The 13543-nt window shown below is 51.7% G+C and overlaps 1 protein-coding gene across 1 annotated transcript in view; it reads left to right on the top strand.

Annotated features, from left to right (window-relative positions):
• Positions 1-355: 355 nt before the first annotated feature.
• The window catches only part of Rgs12 (regulator of G protein signaling 12), a 92515-nt gene continuing 79327 nt past the window's right edge, over positions 356-13543 (top strand). The window contains exon 1 of the mRNA XM_032916291.1: positions 356-450. The gene's annotated coding sequence lies outside the window, so the exon portion shown is untranslated. The remainder of the gene's footprint in view (positions 451-13543) is intronic.

Raw genomic sequence — 13543 nt, 5'->3', positions numbered from 1 at the left:
AGAAGCCGGACCCCATTGGTCCCTGACTCCCACATCCTACAGCCTAACCCGTCCCTACATCCAGCTCTGCTCCCCAAAACCAGACTCCACCAAAATCCTAAACTTGGTGGATCCCCGGTGAGCCCCACCCCCAAGACCCTGAGTCACACCCTCCTAAAACGGTTGGATCCCGCTTTCAGGAGCCAAGCCTCCAGAAGCTGGACCTGTGGGTGGGATCCCGAAGTGCACAACGGCCTGACCCGCTCCCCTACGAGCCCCGCCCACGAGCCCCGCCCCCTAGGCCCTGGGCCCCGCCCTACAATGACTGGGTCCCGCCCCCCCCCCCCAGGAGTCGGAGCTCTGCTCTCAGGGGCCGGACCCTGCTCCTCCCGGAGCCCCGCCCCCGGCCCGGCGACGGCGGTGACCGTTGATGCTTTCGGCGGGCGCCCGGCGGGAGCAAGCGGCGGCCCGGTAGGTGAGCGGGGCCGGCGCTCCTCCTCGCGGGTCTTTCTTCTATAGCGCGCGCCCCCGCTCGGCCCGGCCTTGTCCTCCTGCGGCCGTGGGGGCCGAGCTCGGGCACCGCCCGCGCCTTCTTTGTTCGCGCGGGACTCCGGGAACTTGCCCGCGCGGGCTGCGGCTGGGGTCCCACGCAGGCCGGATGTGCGGGTTCCACGGGCCGTAGCCCCCCGGACTCGGGCGGGGTCTGACCCGGCTCAGAAGCCGGCCCGGCTGGCCCTGAGGGGACTTTAATGTCCAACTCAGCCCGCGGTCTCATTGTTTGGGCAGAGACCGTTTCCAAGGACCCGAACTGAGGAAATGTAGGGCAAGAACGCAGGGCAGCCCACAATGAGGATTGAGTTATTGGTGGAGGGGCTAGAGCTGGGAATTGTAGACAAGGGGGTTCAGGGTATAGACAGAGGGGCTCAGACCCCTGGAATGTAGACAGGGGCCCCAGACCTGTAGACTGTGGGGGTGGGGTGCAGAACTGTAAACTAGTCAGGGGGCTCAGCCATGGAGCCTAGATGGAGGGGTGTTGTGTAGCTAGGGCTCAGACGCTTGGAGTGTAGACAGAGGGGCTTTGACACATAGAATCCAGATGGAGGGGCCCAGGTTCCTGAAATGGCCTCAGACCTATGGGATGTAGATAGATGGAGGGAGAGCTGATATCAGGGAGGTCACACTGGAAATGAAGCCTTGAACCTACAGCAAGCAACTGGTGTGTGTGGGTGAGGGGAGAGGAGCAAAATCAATTTTGAATCGAGGGACTGTGCTTAAGTTTAAAAGTTTCTGAAGAGAGCACAATTGTCAGCACAACAATTTCTCCAGAAAAACTGGAGTAAAAATGTACACTTTTTTATTTTGGGGGCTGGCTGACAAGTACCAAGTACTCAGGCTGACAGGACCTGGACTTAAGGGACACCGTTGGGACAGAGAAAGTCGGCAGGTAGAAGGGAATGGCTTAGGAAAGACTATGGGGTAGGATCAAGATGTGTTGAGGGCAGGAAGCAGGTGTCCAGGATCTTTAAAAGATGTAAGGTCATTTCTGTGAAGTTTCTTGGAACCTACCCTCAGTGGGACTAAGGAGGAGGTTGCTTCTGACAGGAAAGATGAAAGGCTGGAGAGTTGGCAAAGGAGATCAGCAAACACCAGAGCTGAGGAGAGGCCCTCAGAGTTGGGGTGGCATGTGTGTACCAGTCTCTGCCCAGGGGTCAGGAGAAGACAGGGTTTATACTGAGTGAGCCAAATTGCAGTGCATCATGGAGTGCCAGCTAGTGACAGGAGGCACTCTGTGGTCCTGTGTGGCACCCAGGAGGGCCTGTGTCAAGGCTGGCTCACTCTTTGCATTTTGTTTAGAACAGCAACCTCGGGGATGGGATGCTGGGTGGCCACAAAGGTGATACTGAGCCTGGAGAACTGCAAGGATCCCAGAGCTAGGAGAGGTTGAGGCTGAGCCCTGTATTTCTAATTCTGCTGTCATTTGACATCTGTATCTGAGACAGGCCCAGCATGCTGGTCCCATCTGGCTGATGGAGAGTGCTGCCTTAGTTGTGGGCTCCCTGCCTTGCTCTGGCAGCAAGTGCATGATGGTATAGGGTGGTTGCAGCCCCCTCCCTCTTTTCTTTCTTTTTGTGAGTTTGCTGGAAACCCTGCAAATGCTTACTAGTCAGCACTTGTTTTAGTTTCCTACTGAGCTGTTGCAGAGTGTTTAAATTTAGTGGCTTAAAACAACAGTTTATTCTTCAAGGCTCTGGATGCCAGAAGTCTGCTGTGGTCTCACTGGCCACATGTCCTTTGGGGATCAGGGAGAATCTCCTTACTTCTCATGTCAGGTGGAGACTGGTCTCATCCCTGGGCTCAGGGCTTGGTTCCAGCATCACGTGGCCTTCTCTTCTGTTTTAAGCCTCCCTCTGTCATGGTCTGTGAGGACTTTTAGGGTTACCAGGAGATCCAAAGTCCTCAGTTTACATCTGCAAAGTCCCTGGAGTGTTTCCCCCTTCTTGCTGAAGAACAGCTTAGTCCTGCCCCTCTCCCAGGGTGGGGCACATGGATACCAAAGACTGCAGTAGTTTGTGGTTCCACTGCCCTGTGACTGTGTTTCTGGATGCACACTCGACTGCAAGAGGGTGGGGTGTCCCTTTGTCCTATTCTCTTTAGGGAGGTGGTGGTTCCCACTCCGAAAACTACAACCTCCAGAAATCTGCTCAGTAATATCTTGTCACCCCAGCCCTCAGGGGGTTGAGGCAGGAGGATGGAGAGCGTGATGCCAGAGCATGGGCTAAGTGAGCTCTTACCTCAACAACAAAAACACCGGGGCTAGAGTGGCCTCAGTGTTATGAGTATATACTGCTCTTGCAGGGACCCATGTTTGGTTTCCAAAACCCTCATTGGAAAGCTCACAGCTCCCTGCAGAACTAATGCTCCCAAGGCACTGGATTTCATGAGCATATACATACATGTACACATAATTAAGAGATCAGAATTAGAGGCAGGTGGATCTTTGAGTTCAAGGCCAGCCTCGTCTACAGAACAAGTTTCAGGACAGCCAAGGCTATGCAGGGAAACCCTGTCTCAAAGAACAACAACAATAAATGACAAGCAGAATCTAAAATGAATAAAGCCCAAACCTCAAACCCCAAAGCAGATAAGCTCAAATAGGCACATACATGCACGGGAACTTTGCTCCTGATTTTCAGGGGCTACCACTTTAGAAGCTCCCAGCTTCTCCCATGGAGAAGTCACTTGTCCTAGGCAGAAACTGACCCGGTTAGTAACCCCACTCCTTGTCTTTAAAGGACTGGGGTTGAAAGAGAAGGGGAACATGTCAGTCGTCCTTCTGGTTTCCTTTTCTTGTTCTCTTGTGGTCTCAGTGTCCCTAAGTAGGGCACCCCACGTGCTGCTTTCCTTATCCAGGCAGTCACATGCATATGTACACATCATGGGCTACATAGTGTGTACACCGCCCATCTATCTCTGAGCCATGGTCTAAGTTTTCCTGACATGACATCTGCTGTGTTGGGCACTAACTCACGGGTTTACATTCAAACAGTGGCATTCTGAGGGACCACCCTACGTGTCCTGTTTTCTTAGCTGTCTACTGTGGTCTCTTAGAATTTACATGATACATTCCTTTTTGATTCTTACCAAAGGTGAGTAGAGTCTTCAGGTCTCTGTGCGCTTCCTCCAAGTCCCATCTTTTAAAAAAGATTGTGTGTGTGTGTGTGTGTGTGTGTGTGTGTGTGTGTGTGTGTATGAATGAATATTTTGCCTGCATGAATGAACCAAGTACATGCCTGTTGGATCCCCTAGGCTATGATTATGGTTGGTCGTTAGTGACCGTGTAGATACTGGAAGTGAACCAAGAGCCCTGAACTACTGAGCCCATCTCTCCACACCCCCTCTTAATAGGCCTCTTAGTTAAACCAGTTGGCAGGGACCCTGGAGCACAGCTCCCATCATGCACTTGTGGATTGATCTTGTTGTGATGTACCTATACTGGATCTCATTACATCCTCATGGTAGTCCACCCCTAGCAGGTGGTATTGGAAGACTCTGCTCCGGTCTGTTATGAAGTCCCAAGATCTGTATAGAGTAGTCAGCTGGAGTCGCCTGTGCTGTACTACTCTGTTTTGGGTTCCTGTGTGTCAGGTTCCTCGTCTGATCCCAGCTCCATTCTTGCTTTGCTAAAATTCTACTGGTTTTTTTTTTTGGCAGTTAAGAAATATAACATAGAGCCTATCCCTCTTGATTTTGAAGCTATCTTTTTTACAGTCTAGTTCCTTTTTTAGTTTAGCTGGGTATAGAATTTTAGAAAGTTACTCTTCTGTCTTTTGTGCACAGGGCAGGGTGCTCCCAGGAGTGGGGAAGCCGTGGCTCCCTGGGTGGGATTATGGGCACCAGGAAATGGCCTTATCCCTTTATAGTTGGACTTGTCAGAGAAAATATTGCTGCATGGTGTTTGAGAAACTGGGATGCCCAAAAGCTGTCTTTATGTGGCATCTAATGATGTGTCTCATATTTTTGTGAAATTAAATCATCTGTCTTCAAAGACTCAGTTCGCACGGGTTTAAAATCACAAGCAGAAATAAATATTAAGTAGAGATTAAAAAAGAAAGGTCAAATAAAAATGAAATGGAAAATCAGCATGGTTTACTCTTAAATATTTCAAAAATTTGGAAGTGGCATGTGATGTGGGATCAGAATTGTTGCTACAGTCATTGGCAGTGAGGATCCTTGTTCTGACAATCTGTGGCTTCTGCATCTCCTATCACTTTTCCAAAATGCAGGAGCCTAAGCCGATGCCTAGAGTGATAGGAATGAGTTGACAAGTGACCTCTGGCTAACTGACCATGGGCTAGGATGGCAACCATTCCCAGGGCCAGCCCTGGTCTCAGCTAGCTGTGGGTCTCGTGGAGTAGTGATAAAAGCCAGCTACTCCTGCTGGTTTCTTGGGTCAGTTTGCTTCTGCTATATGGACCTCCAGCAGGTGGACTCGATTCAGTTAGGTCTTTGTTAGCTCCTATGGCTCATGGCTCCCTTCCCTGCTTAAAGAACTGGGTCCTCTACCTCTGTGAGCATTGCTGATTTCTGTATTGCTACAGTGTAGAATCCCAAGAGACAGTGTCCATTCCTGTGTCTCTCCAGCCCTGCAGTAGCCCTGTTCTCTCACATTACCTCTCCTGTGATCCTGTGAATGGTGAGGCCCTGCCTGCATGCAGACAATGGCGTCTCTACTGCCCTTTTGTGTGACCGGTGAACCTAGGCAATGTGAAGCCGTGTGTTTTGGAGCTCTAAGTGCTTTGGTCATTGGTGGTCTTGTGCTTTTATTTCTTGTCTATTGGGAGCTTGTACCTAATCATTTCTGTGAATAGGCTAGCCTTTGGGTTTTGCTAGCTATAAACTTTATCATGAAAAATGACAGTTGTTCCAAAACTAGAAAAGCAAACCTTTTGCATTTCAAGACAGTCTCTTTGCTGCTAAATTTGAAAACAGGTAGGTGTGAATTGAGCTCTGCCTGGAGGCGGGGTACCTGGAGCCTGTGGACATTTTATTTTCTTAGTCTTCTCTGTTCTGGGGTCCCTGGGTATACAACGAGTCCTGGCTCTACTTTGTATGGGAAACAGCTCTTTGGGCCTGGCAGCTGAGCCGAGCACTTGTGAATCCTCTGGGGACAGGCTGGAAAAGCCACCCATGATCATTATGCCTTGTCTCCTGAGGCCTGATATCTAAGCCCAGCCAGCATTTGAAGCTTGCTTCATGTGACAGCTGTGACATTAGCCTAGCTGTGTTGCCTCTGATCCCTCTGCCTGTCATTCCTCAGCTGTGATGATAGTGTTTGTGGAGAAGTGGAACAAGTCAAAGATGGCTGTCTTCACTTTCTCCTCTGCCACCCTACTCCTTTCTCCTTTGGGACCTTTGATTCTTAGATGAACTCAGATTCACTATTTAAAGGAATTCCTAATGCCTAATTTCTGTGCTGCCTCTTAGCAGTCACTGGACTGACACTTAGGTGCTAAGACTGACTGGGACAGGGAGAAAGGGGCAAGAGTTGAGGTGTCTGTGCAGTCCTAATGCTTGGCCTGGTTTCTTGGAGCCTGAAATGTTGAACCTTCAAGGACTGGCCTTTGCAGAGACTGGGGAGGAACCCTGCCAGTGAAGAACGTGGAGGAGAAGGCCATATGCTTGCTCAGCCAGGCGGCCTGCTGCACCGCCAGTCTCTGGGCACACTGACAGTGCAGTGGCGCTGAGCTGCTCTCAGACATATTGGGAAATGAGCTGCCAAGGCCTTACAGCATTCAGCAGACTCTACAAATTGTCTTGAGTGGAGGTCTGGATCCACGGCGTGGTGTTTGAGCTGAGTTTCTTCAGTTGTCAACATGGTCAGTAGACTTGGACGATGAGACCTTGAGCTATCAGGTGGCTGGCCCGTACTTCAGCTTCTGATGTTGCCGCTCAGCTACCCTGTCAACCTGTCCCAGACTCAGTTTTAGGGAACCTGTCTGAAAACATCTACCCATGCCTGGCCACCCAGGAGTAAGCAGTGCTGGTGTGTGTGTGTGTGTGTGTGTGTGTGTGTGTGTGTGTGTGTGTGTATGTGTGTGTAGTGGAGTGAAGGCCAATCAAGGGTTGGCATCTTTATTTTGTGTTCATTGCAACATTGGTCACTCACTGCCGAATAGCACAGCAGTCTATACAGCCTGCCGCCATGGGCAGGGCTCACACAGGTTGGGCTCCAGCTACCTTCAGTGGGAGGAACTGCTTCCAAGTTTCTCCTGTGGCAGTTGTCAGCCCTGGAAGATCCTCTTCCACGGTTGCTAATACTGCTGCTGGCAGACTTCCCATCTTGTTGGCTCTCTGTCATGTGGGTGTCTAGTTAGGGAAGCTCACAATCCAACATTTCCCTCAGAGTGAGGGAGAAGGGAAGGGGTAGATAAAAGCCACCGTGCCTTTGTGACCTTACCTTGGAGGTGACACCTCGTCACTTTGCCATGTTTTAGTATTTGGAAGTAAGTTACTGCATCTAAGGCAAGAGTACTCTTATGGGTTGAATAAATAGGAGGCCTGGTTATGGTCACCTCTCCCTGTCATTTGCTGGTCCCAGTGTTCCTTATCCTATATATAAAACGTGCTCCCCAGGGCTGTCCCATTGTAGTAGCAGGTTAGAATCTCAGCTCTTGGGTTGGCTTTTGTGTAGACGAGGGCCTGGCTAAAGCCCTGGAGAGCAGATGATCTTACTCTGTAGAATAAACCAAAGGGACAAGGTGTCAGCCCAGCAGCCCATACCCAGGTCAAATGTCAGACAAGACCACCGCCACTGCAGGCCTTCCTGCTCATTGTGAAGAGTAGGAGATGGGATGGGGTCAGAGTGGTGGCCCTGAAGTCTAGAGTGGCAAGGGCTGGGTTCCTTGTTAAATGTCAAGATCCAAGGACAGCACCCCTCCGCGAGCTGTCTGTCCTTCTGGGAGGCATTCTTGCTGCAGCTGAGACACTTCTTACCTTCGTCCTGTCAGGAGGGTTCGCAGGGTCCAGTGCCCTGTCCTTCTGAGGACAGCTTTCTGCCCCTTTAGTTCCATCTGCTCGTGTTTCTGATGACATCCTTTTCTCAGAAACCTGACGGGCCTGTGGCTCTCCTTGTTGGCATCCAATGGCTTGAGTCCTGTAGAGGGACTCTGGCTGTCTGTTTAGATCATGTCTATCACAGGGCAGTGTCCTAAGCTCTTGGAAGCAGGGACTCTGCAGCTTTAGGCACCATTGGGTGGTGGCTGCTTAGAGAAGGGCTCAGTGTGCAGAGGGTGTGGACTGGGGAGACAGATGCAGGGGAGTGTCCCGGAGGAGTGGTAGCCATAGTGTGCTGGACAGGAGACTGGAAGTTGTCCTCCCGCCTTGAGTCCTCCACATCTCCTTGGCATAACTGGACTTTAGCTGGTCTCCCTGCTTGCCTTGCTCGTCCATTACTTACTGACCTGACTGGAGATGCGACCACGGATAGAAGTGCTATCCGCTTTGCTGAACCTCAGGACCCCCATATGGGTACCTAGAAGGGGTTGCTGTCTGCTTGTAGCAGCCTTAAAGGGTAAGCAGTACAGGTAGGTAACCTGGCAGGGAGCGGGGAGTGGTCCTGACCCCAGCCATAGCACTGTGCTTCTGCCTAGCTTGGAGAGCTCCTGTGTCCCTGACTGGCTGTCCTCACAGCACTTGTGGGAGTGTTTGATTGGCCTTGGCACAGGATAATGGGTGAGGAGGCTTGGGAGCAGGGAGTGAGGCAGCCTAGTTTCCTTTCTGGGAGGATAGAAGGCCCTGTTGCTATGGGCAGCTGGGAAATATGCCAGGGTGTTTGTCAGTCCTCTGGTGTTTGGTTTCCTTCAAGATCCTGGATGATTGATATGGATATGTGTTTAGTCCTCAGGCTTCATTGCTTGAGGCTGTATGAAGTGCTCACGGAGGGGAACTTACCTCATGGCAGCCAGAAAGTGAGGGACAGGCAGGAAGGAGTGAGGGTTCCAGTACCGTTCAAGGGCACATCCTGTGTCACCACGTTTCCTGTGACTGTGAGAGCACACCTGCAGGAGCAAGTACAGGGGAGAGGGTGACTTTGGCTCCTGATTGCTTTAAGGGGTTCAGTCCCCTGTGCTGTGGAAGGCATGGTGGCTGGGGCATCATTGGTGATGGGAACTTGCAGGACAGATTGTTATATCTGGGCAGACAAGGAGGCAGGAGCTCAGGCTGGAACTGGACCAGGCTAACTCTCAGGTCAACTCCCCAGGGACCCACTTCCTCCAGTGAAGTCCCACACCTTAAAGGTTTCACAGCCTCCCAACAGCACCACCGGCTGGCGTTGTAAATAAAAGACCATTGGTAATATTTCACATTCAAGCCTTAATGACAGCTTCCTCTAGTGGGCCCAGCTCCCTAAAGTTTCCTCCGCCTCCCTGTAGCCTCCCTGTAGCCTCCCTGTAGCCTCCCTGTAGTACTGTGGAACAACTCTTTCCCTGGCTCATCCACTGCTGGCAGAGCACTTGCTCTGGGGAGGGGTGCCTTGTGCTCTAGATCATGGGCACCCTGCTAAAGGCACTGCCATAGACCCTTTTCTGTCACAAAAATACGCAACACTGGGGTACTCAATAAGGTAAAGAGGTTTGTGTAACTCTCAAATCTGAGTGGTCCTTTCTGACTGGCCCTGGTCAGTCTTATGCCTGTGGTGATCACAGACGGGAACACAAGCAAGAGGACGCCACCAGTGGGGCCAAGCACCCTTTCTAAGAGCCTGCTCTTGTGGGAATTCATCCACTATTGTGAGACCAGCATTTCTTCTTTTATAGGGTACATGACCCAGGTGTTTCCTATTAGGCCTAATGTGCTAAAGGTCCCCTTACTTTTCAATACTGTTACATTGAGGAGTTAAGCTTATAATGTGAGTTTTGAGGGGGACAAGTCCCATTCAGCACCTCTAAAAACCTCCTTGCCACACATCCATGTAGGAGTGAGTACACCAGGGCAGAAAGTAAGCCCATGCAATTTGAGCTTCCAATAGTGGCCCTGGGAGAGTGGGAGGTGGGCAGAGTGTTCCAGAAGAGGATGGAGGTGAGGTGGGTAGGTGACAAGGAGTGCAGCCAGCATGCACCTGCCCTCAGTGTGGTGCCTTCTTTCTTAGAGTCTGCACAGGATCTGTGGCCCCTGTTAGCTCCCTGGGTGGGCCCATTGTCTCTGCTGTTTCTCTTATGCCTGGCATGGAGAAAGCGCTTGTATTGATGTGTGCGACAGATGTGGGCACAGCAGCTGTTTGAGGTGCCCCTGGACAGGCAGATAGGGCATGCCGCCCAACAAGACAGCCTTCTGAAAGGAAGTCTTCAGACAGGCAGATTGGAGTATTTGACTTTCCTGAGGCATTTGGGTCCCAGCCACGCTGCACTAGGATACTAGGGGCATCTAGACAGATGACACTTGCCAGGGTTCGTAGAGAATTACGACTATTGAATTCTTGGTGCTCACATCCTTGACTGAACTGTCTCAAATTGGGCTGACCTGGGGACAGTATACACAGGGCACCAGTGTGTTTAGCATTTCTAAGGACTGGCCATGAATTGGCTGAGAAATCTGACCACCTCTCTGCTGATGCCTGTGTAAGGACACTGGGCTGGATTCCCCTACAGTGGCCCAAGTGTCCCTTGCTACCAGAGCTGGTGCCTCTTGGTGCAGATGATGCTCCTTGACAAATAGAGACTAGCTGGTGATCGCAGTAATCTGAGCAGGACAGATGCTCATGTGGGTACCAGCATGGGGAGATGAGATGGAGGTGCTGCCCTTCCTGGCCACCCTCCTCCAGTCACCACACGTTTATACCTTAGGAATGTGCGAAGCCATGCTCACCCACACAGGTGCCTGGTGTGAGGACTGGCCAGCCGTGGAGCTGGACGTGGAGTTTGTGATCACACAGGTGTGGCCCTGCTGAAGTGCTCTGTGTCTGCTCAGAAGTGTCGTCTGTGGCACATTCTTGTCCTTTCCCTCCGCCCGTTCTGTGGGACACTTTCCATGTTCTCTGCTCCGAACTTTTGAGCTCACAGCTCCATGTCTGTCTTTGACTGTGGGAAACAACCCACAGATTTTGAACCGGTTAACCCATCATTGCTCCATTATTCTCCCAGGATCCAAGCCTGCTCATTTGAAGACTGGATAGGGATAGTGGGGTCTCTTGATGAGTTGTCCTAACAAACAGCCCGTGCGTGCCCCTTGAGTTGTAGGATGGGGCAGGGGTGGGGGTTCCCTTTCTTTTGATAGCTACAGGATTTCTCTCATTATTCTCTGGGTTTCTTTTTCTTAGCTCCCCCCTCTTTAAAAAGTCAAACAAGGGCAGACATTCTACTAATGCTGGCACCTGGCTTCAATTTCAGCTGCGGCCATGGCGTCCTGAAGAGAATTCTCTCTTCACACACAACCTACCATTTAAGTCGGACAACCTCAAACATTCTCCTGAGGTGGGCTCTCCCCTGAGGTGGGCTCTCCCCTGAGGTGGGCTCTCCCCTGAGGTGGGCTTTCCTGTCCCTGCAGACAAACCCAGCTCATATTTCCTCCCATGTAGCTGAGCGACAGGGCCTCCAGGCCTCTCTGGCTGCCTGCGCTCTGCTCTGTGCTATGGCTGACCACTGTCCAACCCATGCTCTGGCCTGAGGAGCTATCTATTGTGGTCTGTTATTGTTTGGATAACTTTATCTTGAGGTGGCACCTTCTGGTATCTGCATGTCCTTGACAGGGTTTTGGGGTGCTCTCTCAGGGGCCCCCATGAGCTGGCTGCCTTCCTTTGACATCTGGAGAGCTAGCTCTGTCTCTTGAGGATGTTTGGCCTCTGGGACTGTGGTATTGGGCTTGCTTGCAGGAGAGAACCATCTAGGAAACCATGGAGTGGAGATCCTTGGGGATGAGGAGATAGATGGGCCCCATACTTAGAGGCAGAGCAGAGAAGGAGCAAGGGCGTGAGAGGAGAGGTTGTTACAGAGGGAGGCCAGCCATGAGCTGGAGCCAGAAGGGAAGGGAGGGCCAGGTTTCAGAGGTCTAGGAGCACAGTGAGGGGACCAAAGGAATACTGAAGGGCTGGAACACTGACTTGAGAGGGGACCCAGGGTGGGTGGGTGCCTTGTAGCAGAAGTGGTTTCAGAAAGCCTTGTGACTGGGAAAAGGTGGTGGGGACAGTTTGAGGCCTTGGATCTGAATTTCCAAAGGAGGCTGCTGCATATATAGGTGACAAGAGGTAAGGAAGGGGAAGGGAGGAGAGAGAGGGAGGGAAAGCTCCCTCAGGAGGTCTGTGTTTAGGGTGTGTGGGTTGCGAGTTGATAGCAAAATTTTGTTGTTTTTTCTTTTCTTTTCTTTTTTTCGGAGCTGGGGCTTTATTTGCTTTTTAAGACAGGATTTTCCTGTAAAGCCCTAGCTGTCGTGGAACTCACTCTGTAGACAGGGCTGACCTGGGAAGAGATCTGCCTGCTCTGCCTCTTTAGTGTTGGGTTTAGAGGTGAATGCCACCCCCCACCCCCAACTATAGCAAGTTTTTAAGGGAGAGCTCAGAGTCAGGGCTTGGAGTTCATCTAGCCAGGAGTTGGGTCCTTATGGAGAAGAAGCAGACAGAAGATTCCTCAGCAGGTGGAGGAGTCCTTGGCTATGGAGATGTCTACCGAGAGTCTGAGTGTCACTGCCTTTGGGAGTAAGTCACAAGCATCTGGTGTCAGAAGCCGGTAGTGTATCCTGGTGGCTTGTGGCTTCCCTGGTCTGTAGCCTGAGAGGCCTTATAGAGAGGCCTTATGGTTTTTCTCACCTTGATGCTCTGTGCCTTGCTTGGTGGCAGCCATGGAATGGCAGACAGAACATGCCAGTGTAAGCTTTTTCAGTCCAGGAACTGGGACCCAGGAGGCTTCAGACAAGGGATGTTCACTGCAGACACTTGCTCCCTATGCAGATGCTTTGATTGGGGGTCAGATGGTCTAGAAGTGGCCATGTAGCTTAAGAACCTGCTAGATCCTTCCTTTGCACTGTGTCCTGATGGGTCCAGCTCCAGGGCTGCCAGGGTCAAGAGGGTGGATGGTCAGGAGACAGGCTTGGGCCTCCACAGTGTTCTTAAGGGAGGGTCTAGAAGCTGGGGTTGGTGTCAGGCTGCTACAGTAGTTGGGAGGTTAGGGATCATCAGTGTGACCCTGTGGGGTGTTGTCAGAGGCTGTGGGGTGTTGTCAGTGGGACAACTGTTGGTTTTTGGTATGTGCCTGATGTAGATGTTGGTGTGGGTGGTGCCGGGTGGGTGAGTGAGTGACAACCACAGGAGTTGCTGGTTTGGGTGTGATTGCTATGGGGGAGGGCAAGAGGTGGACAGGTCTACTGGGCGTATGTCACTGTTGGAGAATGTCCCTTGGTAGCACCTGAGCTGAGGAGACAGCCTGGGCTCTGGAGAGGGCCTGTCTCAGGCACAGTGCCTCCTGTGCTCAGTGGATTCTTGTCTAGAGGAGCAAGGGTTCCTTGTCCCTGGAGGAAGACAGCCTGACACTGCTGATCTCTGGTCCCGGAGCAGTTTGCAGTGACTGACCCCAGCAGTCACACAATGGCTAGCATTGTTCCAGGAGACCATCCTGGGCTGTGCCCCCCTGCAGTCCCTGTGTTTGCTTCTTGAGCTGTTAGAACAAGAAACTAAGCCTGTGGCTTTACAGCTTGTCATATGGTGACCTGTGGTGGAGTGACCTGCCTAAAGTCAAAGTGTCACAGGGCCGGTTCATCCTGGAGGCTGTGTTGCCTTGTTGCCTCTATTTTATGGTTCCTGGGCCCTGCCCTTGGGTCCTCTAGACACAGATGCTGTCTCTGTTGGCTGGCACTTTTTCCTATCCATCACTGGGCTCCAAGGTTCTGTGGAAGACCTCTGAATGATCAGAACTGTCTGTCTTTCCATCTCTACATCCTTAGCGTGAGCTCATTTGCCAAGCCTGCATGAACTGTGGGCGTTACAGTGCACCTGTGTTATGGGCGCAGTTCTGCTCATCACGCTGCAGAGAAGATCCCGTGAGATCTTAAATCAGCTCCTTAGTCATCTTCAGAGTAG

This window comes from Rattus rattus, chromosome 11, assembly GCF_011064425.1.
Source record: "Rattus rattus isolate New Zealand chromosome 11, Rrattus_CSIRO_v1, whole genome shotgun sequence".
In the NCBI taxonomy this organism is placed as follows: Eukaryota; Metazoa; Chordata; class Mammalia; order Rodentia; family Muridae; genus Rattus; species Rattus rattus.
This window is presented reverse-complemented; position numbering and strand designations above follow the sequence as displayed.